General features: G+C 56.8%; 1 protein-coding gene across 2 annotated transcripts in view; it reads right to left on the reverse strand.

Moving 5' to 3' along the window:
• Window positions 1-12,063, reverse strand: part of Slc6a6 (solute carrier family 6 member 6) — a 66,523-nt gene that overhangs the window by 39,288 nt on the left and 15,172 nt on the right. The window lies entirely within an intron of this gene.

The following is a 12,063-nucleotide window of genomic DNA, read 5'->3' on the forward strand; positions in this document are numbered from 1 at the left end:
TGTGTGTGTGTGTGTGTGTGTATGTGTGTGTGTGTGTGTGTGTTTGCTGGTACCTGTGTGTGTGTGTGTGTGTGTGTGTGTTTGCTGGTACCTGGGCTTGAACCCATGGCTTTAAACTCGCTTTCTTGCTCATGACTGGCAGGCTACAACTGGAGCCATGCCTCTAGTCCTGCATTTTGCTGGTTAAGTAGAGATGGGAGTGTTCTAGACTTTTCTGTGCAGGTTGGTTATGAACCAGCACCCAGCTAGCACAGACCATTTTTTAAAATTGGGCTGAGGGTAGAGCTCATAGGAGACCCTGGGCTTGACTTCCAGCACCAAGCAAATAAAACAAATGCTCCGAAAAGGAAATGAATCAAAGGAAGCCTTTCTTTCATAAAAAGTACACATTGCCAAGTGGCAGTGGCTCACGCCTGTGAGCTCTACACACGCAGCAGCAGGAGAGCTGGCAGAGCACTACTCAGAGCCAGCCTTGGCAGAAAAGCCCGTGACACTCCATCTCCAAGACAACAACCCAAGGCTGGGTGGGGGCATGCCTCAAATGCTAAGAGTATCAGCTCAGCAAGTGAGAGACCCTGAGTTTAAACCCTGGAACGGGCCAAAAAAACATTTTGTAAGTACACGTTGGAAGGGTTTAATCATTTAAGTCATGTGGGCTGTATCCTTTGCTATCTATTTCTAAGAAAAGACTAACCCAAGCATGACAGCCTGAGATGGCACTAGGGCATGGCGGGCAAAGGACAGCAGGACGGAAGAGGTAGGAGCTGCCTGGGGCCAGGTCCTCTGGGGCAGAGCCCGCCACACGCCCCTGCAATCCCACCTCCTGCACACTTTCCAACTTCTCTAACACCATGTGGGCCAAATGCAAAGAAAAAAGCCAGTTTGTCCTCTATGGTCAGATAGTGGCCCAGGTCCCCAAGGTGTCCACACAAAAAGCAGGACCAGGATCCTCTGGAGATGCTAACCAGGCCAGCCTCCCACCCGGACGGCTCGTCCTCCGGAGGTCAACCAGGAAGCCGGGCATTGTTTGGCCTAGAACAAAGCCGAAAACAATGAGCAACAATATTCTGGCCTGAGTGAAAGTGAATTCCACTGGGGGGATGGTTTTAGCTGCCCTGTCTGGGCCAGAGCCGCTGCCTGCCTGGGGCTCAGCACAGCCCCCGCTGGCTCACCACAGAACTTCCAGCTCTGCCGGCCGCCCGCAGCCTCACCTGCTCAGATCAGGGGATCTCGGGCACTGGGAAGGGTCCACCACGCCTCATGTCCCACGGCTACTGGCCAGTGAGCCGGGATCTGCACTGACCGCATGACACAGGAAGCACCTAGGGCCAGGTGAGCCCTTCCAGACTAGACTGTCCTTATCTTAAGGTGTACAGAGAGAAACTGGACAAAGGTAACCAGGCTTGAGGAAGACGTGGTCCCTGGGAAAATGCTAAGGGGGGGGGGGTGCAAGGTGGATCCCCAGCACAAGTATAAACTCAAGGACTGGGGAGGACCCTGATTGCTTTACCAAACCTCCTGGAGGTAGCAGGACTTGACCCAAAGACCCAGAGAGCCAGAGTGGCAGTAGAGAAGAAACAGGAAGGAAAGAGCTGGAGCTGGGTAATGGAAGGCCTGCCTAGTATGGAAGGCCCTGGGTTCCATGCCTTGGTCCACAAAGAAGACACCAGGAGGTGAAGGAGGACAAGCTGGCCTCTCTGGGCTGTACCCGGGGGCAGAAGGCCCTGGCACTGCCCAGGTCGGGGGAGCTGAGGCATATCACATGCCCCCAAATAGAGGTAGCCAAGGTTGGGTCTCAGCAGGCTGTTAAGTTGGAAAAGGACGATAAGAGGGCTGAGAGTCAGAGGGCTGGGTCACGTGGGACAAGTCAAAGGCCAAATCACTTCCCTCAGAGGTCCAGGGGGCGATGGAGAGCAAAGCAGCGAGCAGGCGCGGAGTGTCTGCCTGCTGCCTAGTGTGTCACTGCCCAGCAAGGGAGCACGCACAGGCAATGGTGACCAGCAAGGGGTGGCCCCCAGGGCATCCACCAGACCTGGTGCTAAGCCCTTCCTAGATAGCAAAAGGGACTGGAACTCAGCCACAACAACCCTAGCATCCATTTTCCAACCACAGCAAGACCAGGCTGGACTCTCCCAAGGTCTGGGGAGACGGTGTTCTGAGAGCAGGGGACAGCACATGCATGGACAGTCATACCAGGCAAAGCAAAGACACACTGGGCCCTGAGGCCAGCGCTGCACCTGGGTGCCCTGAGTTTTGTGACCCTCTCATTCTCCACCCAAGCCCCCCCCCCCCCCCGGGCTCTGGGTAGATGTGAAGGGCCCAATACACTGGCGCTACCCAGTGCCACCACAAGCTGGGCGGGCATGGGGTGGGCAGCAGCTGGCTGGCCTCCCCCCTGACCCAGGAGGACAGAACCTGGCATTCCTCGTACCAGGGGAGGTAACTGGTGGGGACCAAACTCTGGGCATCATCTGGTTCACACCAGAGAGGCAGTGACCACACACTGGCTGGGCTACCAGTCACCCCCTGACCCCAAGTACTAGAGGGTGGAGGGAGAGGGGGTTTCATGAAAGCAGTGAGAACTTGTTGGAGGATCCGAGGAGACGGGGGTCTGGCAGCAGCATTGCAGGGTTAAAAAGGCTGCAGAGCGGAGGGTCCTTTGAGGAAGGGCTCCCCTGAGATGGGCCTGAACCGGGGCTCACGCAGGAAGGTCAGGACCCCCAGACTCCACATGAGAAGCCGGGTGCTCAACCTCCATGCAACCTCCAGAGAACCCAAGCCTCAGAGGAGAGAGGAGGGGAGAGGAGACCCCTGGGGTGTCTGCCCAGGCCCGCAGCACGTGTGGGCATGGGCTGAGGCTGGGGTCCCAGGGGCCCGCTGGGTACACCAGTGGCAGGGTGCCCGGAGGGAGGGGGCATGGTGAGTCAGCAGGCTGCCAGTTCCTGGCACTGACTCACCTCCCCCACCCAGCCTCAGCTGACTTTGCCGGAAGCGGGGTGCAGTGCGGGCAGCCGTGGTCCTAGGGCAGATGCTGCAGGGTCCGGCATTCTTTCTGGAGGCCTCAAAAGAGACCCCAAGAAAAGTCTCCTCAGGCTTCCCCTTTCAAGGTACAAAACCCCAAGGCTGCTGCCCATCTGCCCCGACTGGGCCCCACTGCACCCTGGGAAAATCCAACAGGCAGCCCCTCCCTTGCTCGGTGGAGACAGGACAGGGCCTCAGTAACAACACCAGCCAGGCCCCAGGCCGGCTCAGAGCAAGGCCACTACCCCTGTCGCCAGCGCTCTGCCCGAAGCCACAACTCCAGGGAAATCAGCAGGAGGGTCCCGGAAAGCTACCCTGTTTCTGGGCCTCAGTGCTTGGGTCTGTTCAGTGGGCACAGTACCCCAGGTCATTAAATGCTGGCACACAACCTCCCACCCCATCCCCCTGCTCTGTTCCTCTTTCAAACATGATTCTTTCTCTTCAAACAGGAAGAACATTCTTCTTCCTTCCTAGCTAGCTCCACCCTTACCTCCTGTGGCTTACAAATGCCCACCAGCCAGCCTGGGCAGGAAAGTCCATGACACTTTTATCTCCAATTAACCACAAGAAGTAGAGTAGAGCTGTAGCTTCAGTGATAGAGCACTAGTCTAGAGCAAAAAAGCTAATAAATAGCACCGAGGCCTGAGTTCAAGCCCCAGTACTAGCGTGCCCATGCGCGTGCACACACGCATACACACACACGATGTCCATGAGGCACTGGTGCCAGAGGAACAACATAGCAAGACAGGCACGCAGCAGGATGGGTGGAAATGAAGGCCCAGCACTGTCTGCCCCCAGCGTCCAGCTGCGGAGCGGAGCCTGGACAGCTCAGCGCCCACCCAGGTCCCCAGGGCACCGAGGACAGACCCGCTGCTTCGTCCCCCACACCTTGCCTGTGCTCTGTGGCCTGGACACTTCCCGGTTGGGAAAACAGTAGCTGACCCCGGTGAATTTCCCAAGGTCAAACATCTAGGAAGCTTTTCTCTGCTTTTTTTTTTTGAGAGATGAGCTGGGGCTCTTGGGGAATTAATATCTATGACACATAGTCCCTGAGCATCTTCCCAAAATAACCCTGAGGGAGATTCTCCTTGCCCCTCCCAGATCTGCCCCATGTCAGGGACCCTGCACAAAGTCAGACTCACAGGGGGCCCTCAGAAGGTTCGGTGAGGGCCCTCACGCACGCCGCCCCCCTCCCCCCTTAGACAAGAGGAAACCGAGGCCCTGGCACCTCAATGACAAGAGGAAGGTCTGATGCCAGTGTCTTCGACAGGTGACGCAACAGGGTTGCGGGGAGCTGGCTGCCCAGAGAGGAAACTGAGGCATGAGGGGTGCAGGCTCAGCGTGGAAAGCTCTGATTGTAAGCCGGAGAGGATGCGATTCGAATTCATTTTGTCGGGCTGGCCGGTTCTGGTGTGGCAGCGATGGCAGCTTCCAGCGCTCCAGGTGGGTGCCGAACACCAGCTACTGCTCCGCCAGGAGAAACACTCAGCCGTCAAATCCCGGAGCCCGGGCGGCGGAGCGGGGTGGGGGGAGGTGGCAGGAGGCCCCCCACGCACAGAGCATCTCCCAGGGCAACCCCCACGGCTGCTCCTCAGCCGCACCCTCCTGAGGCAGGTCGGGGACACGGCACCGCCTGCCTGTCGCTGTCAGTCACATAATGTCACAGGTCGGGGGCGGTGCAGCACCACACACCCCCTGGAGACCTGCCTGACCTCTGTCCCCAGCACTGTTTCTAGCAAACCCACCAGCCTGCTGGGCCTACCCCAGCTCAAGAACTAGCAGCGGCCTGGAGTCACTCTAAACATCTCGTCCTCAGCCTCTGCTCCTCTTGTCCCACGGCCTCTCGTTCTCCTGAGGATCGCCTCCCTCTGCAACCCTGGGCTTCATGAGGCACAGGCAGGGCCGGCAGGGACCTCAAGCTGCCCAACAGGCCCACGCTGGGCCCCACGCTCTCGGAGCTGAGCACCCTCTCCAAGGGCACGGTGGAGCCATGGGGGGGCCCGGGATGCACACCAAGCACTGTTGGCCTTGGGGTGGTGATGGGCAGGGACTGAGGAGCAAGGGGCTCTGCTGGGAAATGGAGAGGGAGGGAACACAGGCCTTGGGCAGCGGGGAATGAGGCCTGGGGACACTGAGGAGGCCTTCCAGGGTGCTGCATATACCCAAATCCCATACGGGCGTCACCAAACCACACGCCTCAGGGTCCTGCTGGGCATCTGGGACCTCTCGCCCAGGCATTCCTGAACGACAGGTGAGAAGGAGAGGAAGGGCGGGCCAGCGCCGTGGGGACTCAGCACTGTGGGGACTCAGTCTGCCAGGCTGTCCTGCACAGCCTACCTGTGCCCAGGTGGTAAGACATCAACAGCTCAGGGTGGAGGGCGGCCGCTGGCACGAGCCCAGCACGTGGAGGTCTTGGGACAGAGGCAGCGGCGACTGCTGGGTTGGCTCCCAAAGAGCTCTCTGTCCTCGGGTGTCCAGGCTGGGCATACCCAGGCTGTGAGCTGGCATAGGTCTCAAGGCCTGGGCTCAAATGGGTAGGGCACCTGCCTCATAAACATGAAGTATGAGAAGGAAAAAACAAAAGCCCTTCCCCCGGGGTTGCTTTGTCGCCCACCATTCCTGGAAGTCCTGGCCTCTAGGCCCTGAAAGACATATCCCGCTCTTCTCTCTCCCCCTAAATACCACCTCCTCCGGGAAGCCTGCCTTGCCCCACCCACACGTACCCCCAGCAGCTAGGTGCCCATCCTCTGCTGTGAGGCTGTGTGCCTGTTCCTTCTCTGTGGTCACAGATGGCAGAATGTTCTAGGGCTGGGCTAGGCACCCAGGTTGACCATAGATGTAGCAAGCATCTGTGCCCCTAATCACAACTGTTCTCCCTCGACCGCAGAATCACAGTGGCTGACATGTGCCTGGCACCCGGCTGGATACTTCCCATTAAACACCAGTTAATAGAATTTCTTTAATCAGGCTAAATATTTCTCTTCTATCCTTAAATCCTTTTCCACTGCTCACAGCTGCACACTTATCTCCTAATTAGTCCAAAGGTAAGGAGGGTTTATAGCATGGTAGAGATTGCCAGGATAAAAGGCACACAGACATGCCATACACAAGCGAAGTCCTCCAACGGCACGTACCAGCCAGTGCCAACTGCCCAGGCTGTGTGAGCCAAGCTCTTGACAGCCAGTACTGTGAGAAGTCTTACCTCCCCACGTCCCACAGGTGAACTGAGCCCAGAGATCTTAAGCAACTTGAAGACTGCACAGCCCAGAGAAGAACCTACTCTGGATCCTTAACCACTGCCCTCTGGAGCATCTCCACGTCATGACCTCTGACACCATGAAGCCCCACCCCTCAACTTGACACTAGAGGAGACAAGGCAGACAGAGAGACAAGGTAACTAGCAGCAAGGGTTAGAAACCAGGTCTCCCTAGCTATTCAGGAGGCTGAATTTCAGGACAGTGTTCAAAGCCAGCCTGGGCAGGAAAGTCCATGAGACTCTTGTGGTAAGAGACCACACTCAGGACCTGAGTTCAAGCCCCAGTAGCAGACACCTAAAGAAAAGAATCCAGATCTCTTTGAGTTGACCCAGACCAGTCTTCAGGGACCAGGTGGGGACCAGCAGCACCCCTTCTCCTCACTTTTCCCCTCTCACCCCCCCCAGAATCCAGGCCTCCTCAGTGCTTTCCCATTTAGCTAAACTCAGAACAGGTACGAGGGAAGGACATTTACCAAGAAGACCAAACACTGACCTGGCAGGCTAAGGGAAAGGGTTTCTAACCACGGACCTTCAGTTGGGTTAGAGCAGTTAGGGGCCAAAGTCAGGGACCTGATGAGGGGCCGGGAGGGTGCTGCCCCCCAGCCCTCGCTGCTGGGGAAGGTCGTGGCTGCCCCCAGTGGCCTGGCCACCAGCTCTGGTCCTCAGAGCTGCCACTGACCGCTGACCCTCCAGCCTCCCAGCCCCCGCAGCCAGAACTTAATCCGCTTACTCCCCACGCACATCACCTGGGCCAAACGCAAAAAGTCTCCTTTTCCTCCTTGGAGGCAAGGCTGGCGGAGATTTAGGCCAAACTATAAATAGACAAGAGCTCCGGCCTTGTTAATTCACTCATCTAGTTTTTTGGTCAACCAGCTCCTCCTGACCCCCAAAGGCTGAGTTCCATCTTCACACTCCCCTGCGGGGAAGGCCTCCGGGCCTCTCCAGCTTTGCTCCCTGAAGGCCCGGGGTGATGCCAATACAATCACACCCACTCCGGGGAGAAACAGAACACTCCCTGCCCTGCCTAGAGAGGGGAGACATCTTTAATTTCACTCCTGGTTCAGCAAACCCTAACCGTGGATGTGGCCCTAGGTGTCCACCCTCGCTCTGGGAGTGACGTCACGCGGGGAAAACACCGGATTCTCAGTTTCTCCACCTGGTGCTCCGTGTCACACCAGCCGGCTGTTTGGGTGGTGTCCCCAGCCCGGGCGCTTCACACCCCAAACCACGTGAGGGGAGTCGGCAAACTAGGTCAGCCGCCGAGGCCAGACGCCACATTCAAGTGGGTTTCCTCCTGGGGCTCCAGGCCCAGCTGAGATTCTCCCACAACCGAGGTGGGCGAGCACAGAGCTTATCTGCTTTCCTTCCTGAAGCTTCTTTAGAAGCAGTTGTCAAAACAACCAAACAACACTTGGCTGCTTTGAACAGACCTCTGAAACCATGAACTAAGGAAGGACTCTGGGTCCCAGAGGCTGGAGCAGCCCAGGGCCTGCGCCGCAAGGTGACCCAGGGAGACCACCTGCCTGGGACACCCAGCCACACCAAGCCGCCCCCTGCTTGCTTCCGGAAAGACCCCTCCCTGCTTTCACGCTCTGCCAAGGCCTTTACATGGGCAACTTCCTGTACTGATAAAGGCCCTTCCTGTGCTCATCCACGGTGGCAAACCACTGTCGCTCCAGACCTCTGGGAAAAAAGTCTGTGGAACTTTGTGGATCCAAAGCATCCTCACGGGGGAGAAGGGGCGTGGCTCCGTGACAGAGCGCCTGCCCGGCGCTCACAGGCACTGCGTTCTACCCCCAGTACTGAAAACTCTCTCTCTCTCTCTCTCTCTCTCTCTCACACACACACAACACACACACACCAAGTTCCTAGTTTGCACCATCCCTCTACCCCCACCCCATGCTCAAGCCTGGAGCCCTAGGTGGAAGCAGGGGTATCACCTGTGGGTCCCCAGAGCTCCTCAGAGGGTGGTCCACTGGAAAAGCTCACAACTCTGGGGAGCAGGGCAGGAGGACAGGGTCTTGCTATGAAGACCAAACTGGGCCCCAGGGCTAAGATGACAGGCATGCACCACCATGCCCAGCAAAAGTCCACAACTTTTTGCTGACTGAATGATCACACTTTCGATTCTCAGTTTCCAAATGCTTAAGAGATTTTCCCCAAGCTTCCCCCCTGCCATTAAACCCTGTCCCTGGGGCCTTCCCCCACCTCAGCAGAGCTGGAAGACTGTCAATATAGAATTTGTTTGTGACTGGAAAGGCCAAAGACTCACAGAGTTCTACTCATGGCTTTAAGAAGCTGGAGTAGTAGAGCCTCTGTCTAGCAAACACAAAGTCTTGAGTTCAAACTCCAATACCACCACAAAAGCAAACTGGGGCCACCCTTCTCCCGACGTTCCCTGGCCCTTGGCCATGGGGCTTCAGGGCCCAGGCCACTCCCTGGCGATGTCACTGACCTGTGACTAAGTCGCTCCTGGTAGTTACTAGTACGTCACACTGACAACAACCAGGGACCAGGCTTTTCTCCTTCCCACGCCTGCTAACCTAGTGGGCACCACACGGTCCCGCGGTCAGAGGAAAACTTGGGCAATGACTTTGCCAGATGACAGATGCGCGCACACAGGAGAGTGCTGGGGGGGGGGGGGGCGGGGGGGCGGAGGCCCAAGGTCCCCGGTGCTGTGTGACCTCCGGCAGGTGGCTCCACCTCTCTCAAACCTTGCAAGCCTTTACTTTGTGTGCGAGCCGGGGATGGCAGCACTGGGCAGCAAGCACTACCTCTGAGCCATTTACCTCTGGAAATGCACAGGAAAATGGAGGCAACAGGCTCAGGAGGTCTAGCTTCTCCCGTGGCCAGGCCCCTGCCTCGGGGGCTGATGGTCGGGGGGCTTCTGCTGTGTCCCTGCTCCTGGTCTACAACGGGTGCTCAACACCCCCAAGGCAAGAGATGAAGGTATGACGTGTGGACCCAGGCAGAGACGGGCAGGAGCACACAGGATACAGAGGGCAGAGGGAGACGGAGAGGGGTTGAGGGTGCTGTGCGGAAATATCACAACGAAACTTCCCTGGGTGCACCTAACGTATGCTTATAAAAACATCTTAAGCCAGGCGCTGGTGGCTCACCCCTGTCATTCTAGCTACTCAGGAGGCTGAGATCCGAGGATCACGGTTCAAAGCCAGCCCGGGCAGAAAAGTCCGTGAACCGGAAATGGCGCTGTGGCTCAAGTGGTAGAGCGCTTGCCTTGAGCTGAAGAGTTGAGGGACAGTGCCCAGGCCCAGAGTTCAAGCCCCATGACCGACAAAAAAAAAAAAAAAAAAAAAAAAAATCTTAAAAAAAAACATAGTGGGCTGGGAAGGTGGCTCAGTGGTAGAGTGCTTGCCTTGCATACATGAGGCCCTGGGTTCGATTCCTCACCACCACATAAGCAGAAAAAGCTGGAAGTGGTGCTGTGGCTCAAGTGGTAGAGCATTAGCCTTGAGCTGAAGAGCTGAGAGACAGCACCCAGGCCCAGAGTTCAGACCCACAACCAACAACAACAAGAAAAAATAGTGTGGTTGGGCACTGGTGGTTCACACCTGTAAATCCTTGCTACTAGGATGGCTGAGATCTGAGGATCATGGTTTGAGGCCGACCTGGGCAGAAAAGTCTGTGAGACTCTTACCTCCAATAAACCGGAAAACTTTGAGCTGTGTCTGGAAGTGGTAGAGCACTAACCTTGAGTGCAAAAGCCCAGGGACAACACCCAGGCCCTGAGTTCAAGCCCCATGACCGATTAAAAAGCAAACAAAAACTTAATACTATGATGACTACTACTACTTAATGCTTTACCCAAACAGGCTGGCCATGACACCAGTATGGCAATCTGAATCCTGGGCCAATCCCAGCGCTTTGTTTGCATTTTGGTTTTGAGGGAAGATCTCATTGTCTTTGCCCTGGCTGGCCTTGAATGCTTAGCGCCTCCAGAGTGGCTGGAACTACAGGTACAAGCCACCTTGCCCAGCTGGCACTTATATCTACGCACACATTCTCTGACTGTCAGATCACATTGTATCTCTGGATAGAGAGAACAAGGTTTGGTTTTCTTCTTTCAGTTTTTCAATAGTAAGTTTTCTGTGCTGGAAGAGTTTGGCTTTCCTACTGAACATGCATAAGAAATAAGAAATCCTACCTCGGGGAAGGGAGGGAGGGAGGGGATGGTAGGGGGAAAACAATGGAGGGGGTAACAATGTTCAAGAGGAAGTGTACTCATTACCTCACTCATGTAACTGTAACCCTCTGTATAGTATCTTTACAATAAAAAAAAGAAAAAAAAAATCCTGTGTCGTTGGCTCTCTTGAAGTGTATGGTGGGGTTGGGGGGGTGAGGGTGTGCACGCATGCGTGCTGGAGTGGCACTTTCCGAAGACACTAGGAGTTCCAGGCCTGGTGAGGTAATAGACCAGAGTTTACAGCAGAGGCGAGGCAGGTCGGGGAGGGCCTGGAACAGCCCAGAGCCCTAACCCAGTGGGACAATCCCTTAAATCACCCCCGCTCAGGGGGGCCCTGGTCCTTGGACTCTAGCTGAGGGGGGCCGGGCTTGCTGTGAAGAATCTTTCCTTGGAGAACTGGAGGAGAAACTACATAGGGTGCATGGAGCTGGTTCGAGTCACCCCCATTTATGTCCCCTGTCCCTCCAGCCCTCCTCGGTGTCCCGTCTTTCAGGTAAGGGAAGCTGAGGCTCAGAGAGGTTTACTGAGTCTGCTGCAGTCACAGAGTGGTCACGGGCTCCAGCGAGGGCCTGCACCACTGAGTCACACCCCCCAGCCCTGGAGCTAGGGTTTGGGCCCAGAGCTCCCCAGCTCAGCGAGCTGCAACATGTGGGCGGTCTCAGCAAATGCTTTCTTAGCTCTCATGAGCAGGGCAGGCTCCTGAACAACGCAGACACGCACCAGACCTCATTGCTCCTTTTCTTGAAAAGGGGACCCCAAGGCCTGGGAGGTAACCTCAGGAGGGCCGGCCGGAGGAGCGGACCAGCAGCAGCTCTGGACCGTGCCTCCTCCCCACAGCCCACAGTGGGTGGCCCAGGCTGTCTTTCTAGAAGAGCAAGCTAGGAAGGCTGCCTGGAGCATCCCATGTCTAAGAGCAAATCCAGCTAAAAAATCATCTCTCAGCCTCTCCCGCAAAACGGGCTTCCCAAAAAGGAGGCAGAGTGCTGGCCTCTATCTGCTCGTGACCTATAAAACTGCCAGGCAGAGGGCCCGCCCTTGCACAACTCTTTATCTGGAGGCCGAGCCGCATTCCAGCTTTGGAGCAGAAGGTCCTCCCGGTCTCCCAGGGCCCCTGTTACTCATTAACCAGCAAGAAGTGCTGGGGGAGGGAGGGGCTGGGCTTGGAGTCCACCCAGTGGAGAGGCGGCCTAATAACTAAAGTCATCTCCGAGCCTCAGTTTCCCCCTCTGTACTGGGGCCATCGTGTCCGCGCTGGCCTCTGTGGGTCTGCTCTGGTAGCTGACCCTGCCCTTCTCCTGTCACTTTCCCCTACACAATAAGAATGCAGCGGAGAAGGCTGATGGGGAAGGAAGTGCCCAAAGGGGGGGGGGGGAGTTGCTCCAGTCCACCAGCGGCCAGGGGTGGTTACTTCTGCTGCTGAACAATTAAGACCATGCTATCCTCTCCCTCCACACATGCCCATCCATCCACCGGGCAGTGCTGGGAAGTGTTCGGCACGGGGGGGGGGGGGGGGGGAGGGAAGGAGGGGGGCTGGGTAGGGCTGCCCCCTTCCGACAAGGGCATACTCAGGCCCAGCAACAGG

Source organism: Dipodomys spectabilis, unplaced genomic scaffold (assembly GCF_019054845.1).
Source record: "Dipodomys spectabilis isolate Male_0828 unplaced genomic scaffold, ASM1905484v1 ptg000054l, whole genome shotgun sequence".
Lineage (NCBI taxonomy): Eukaryota > Metazoa > Chordata > Mammalia > Rodentia > Heteromyidae > Dipodomys > Dipodomys spectabilis.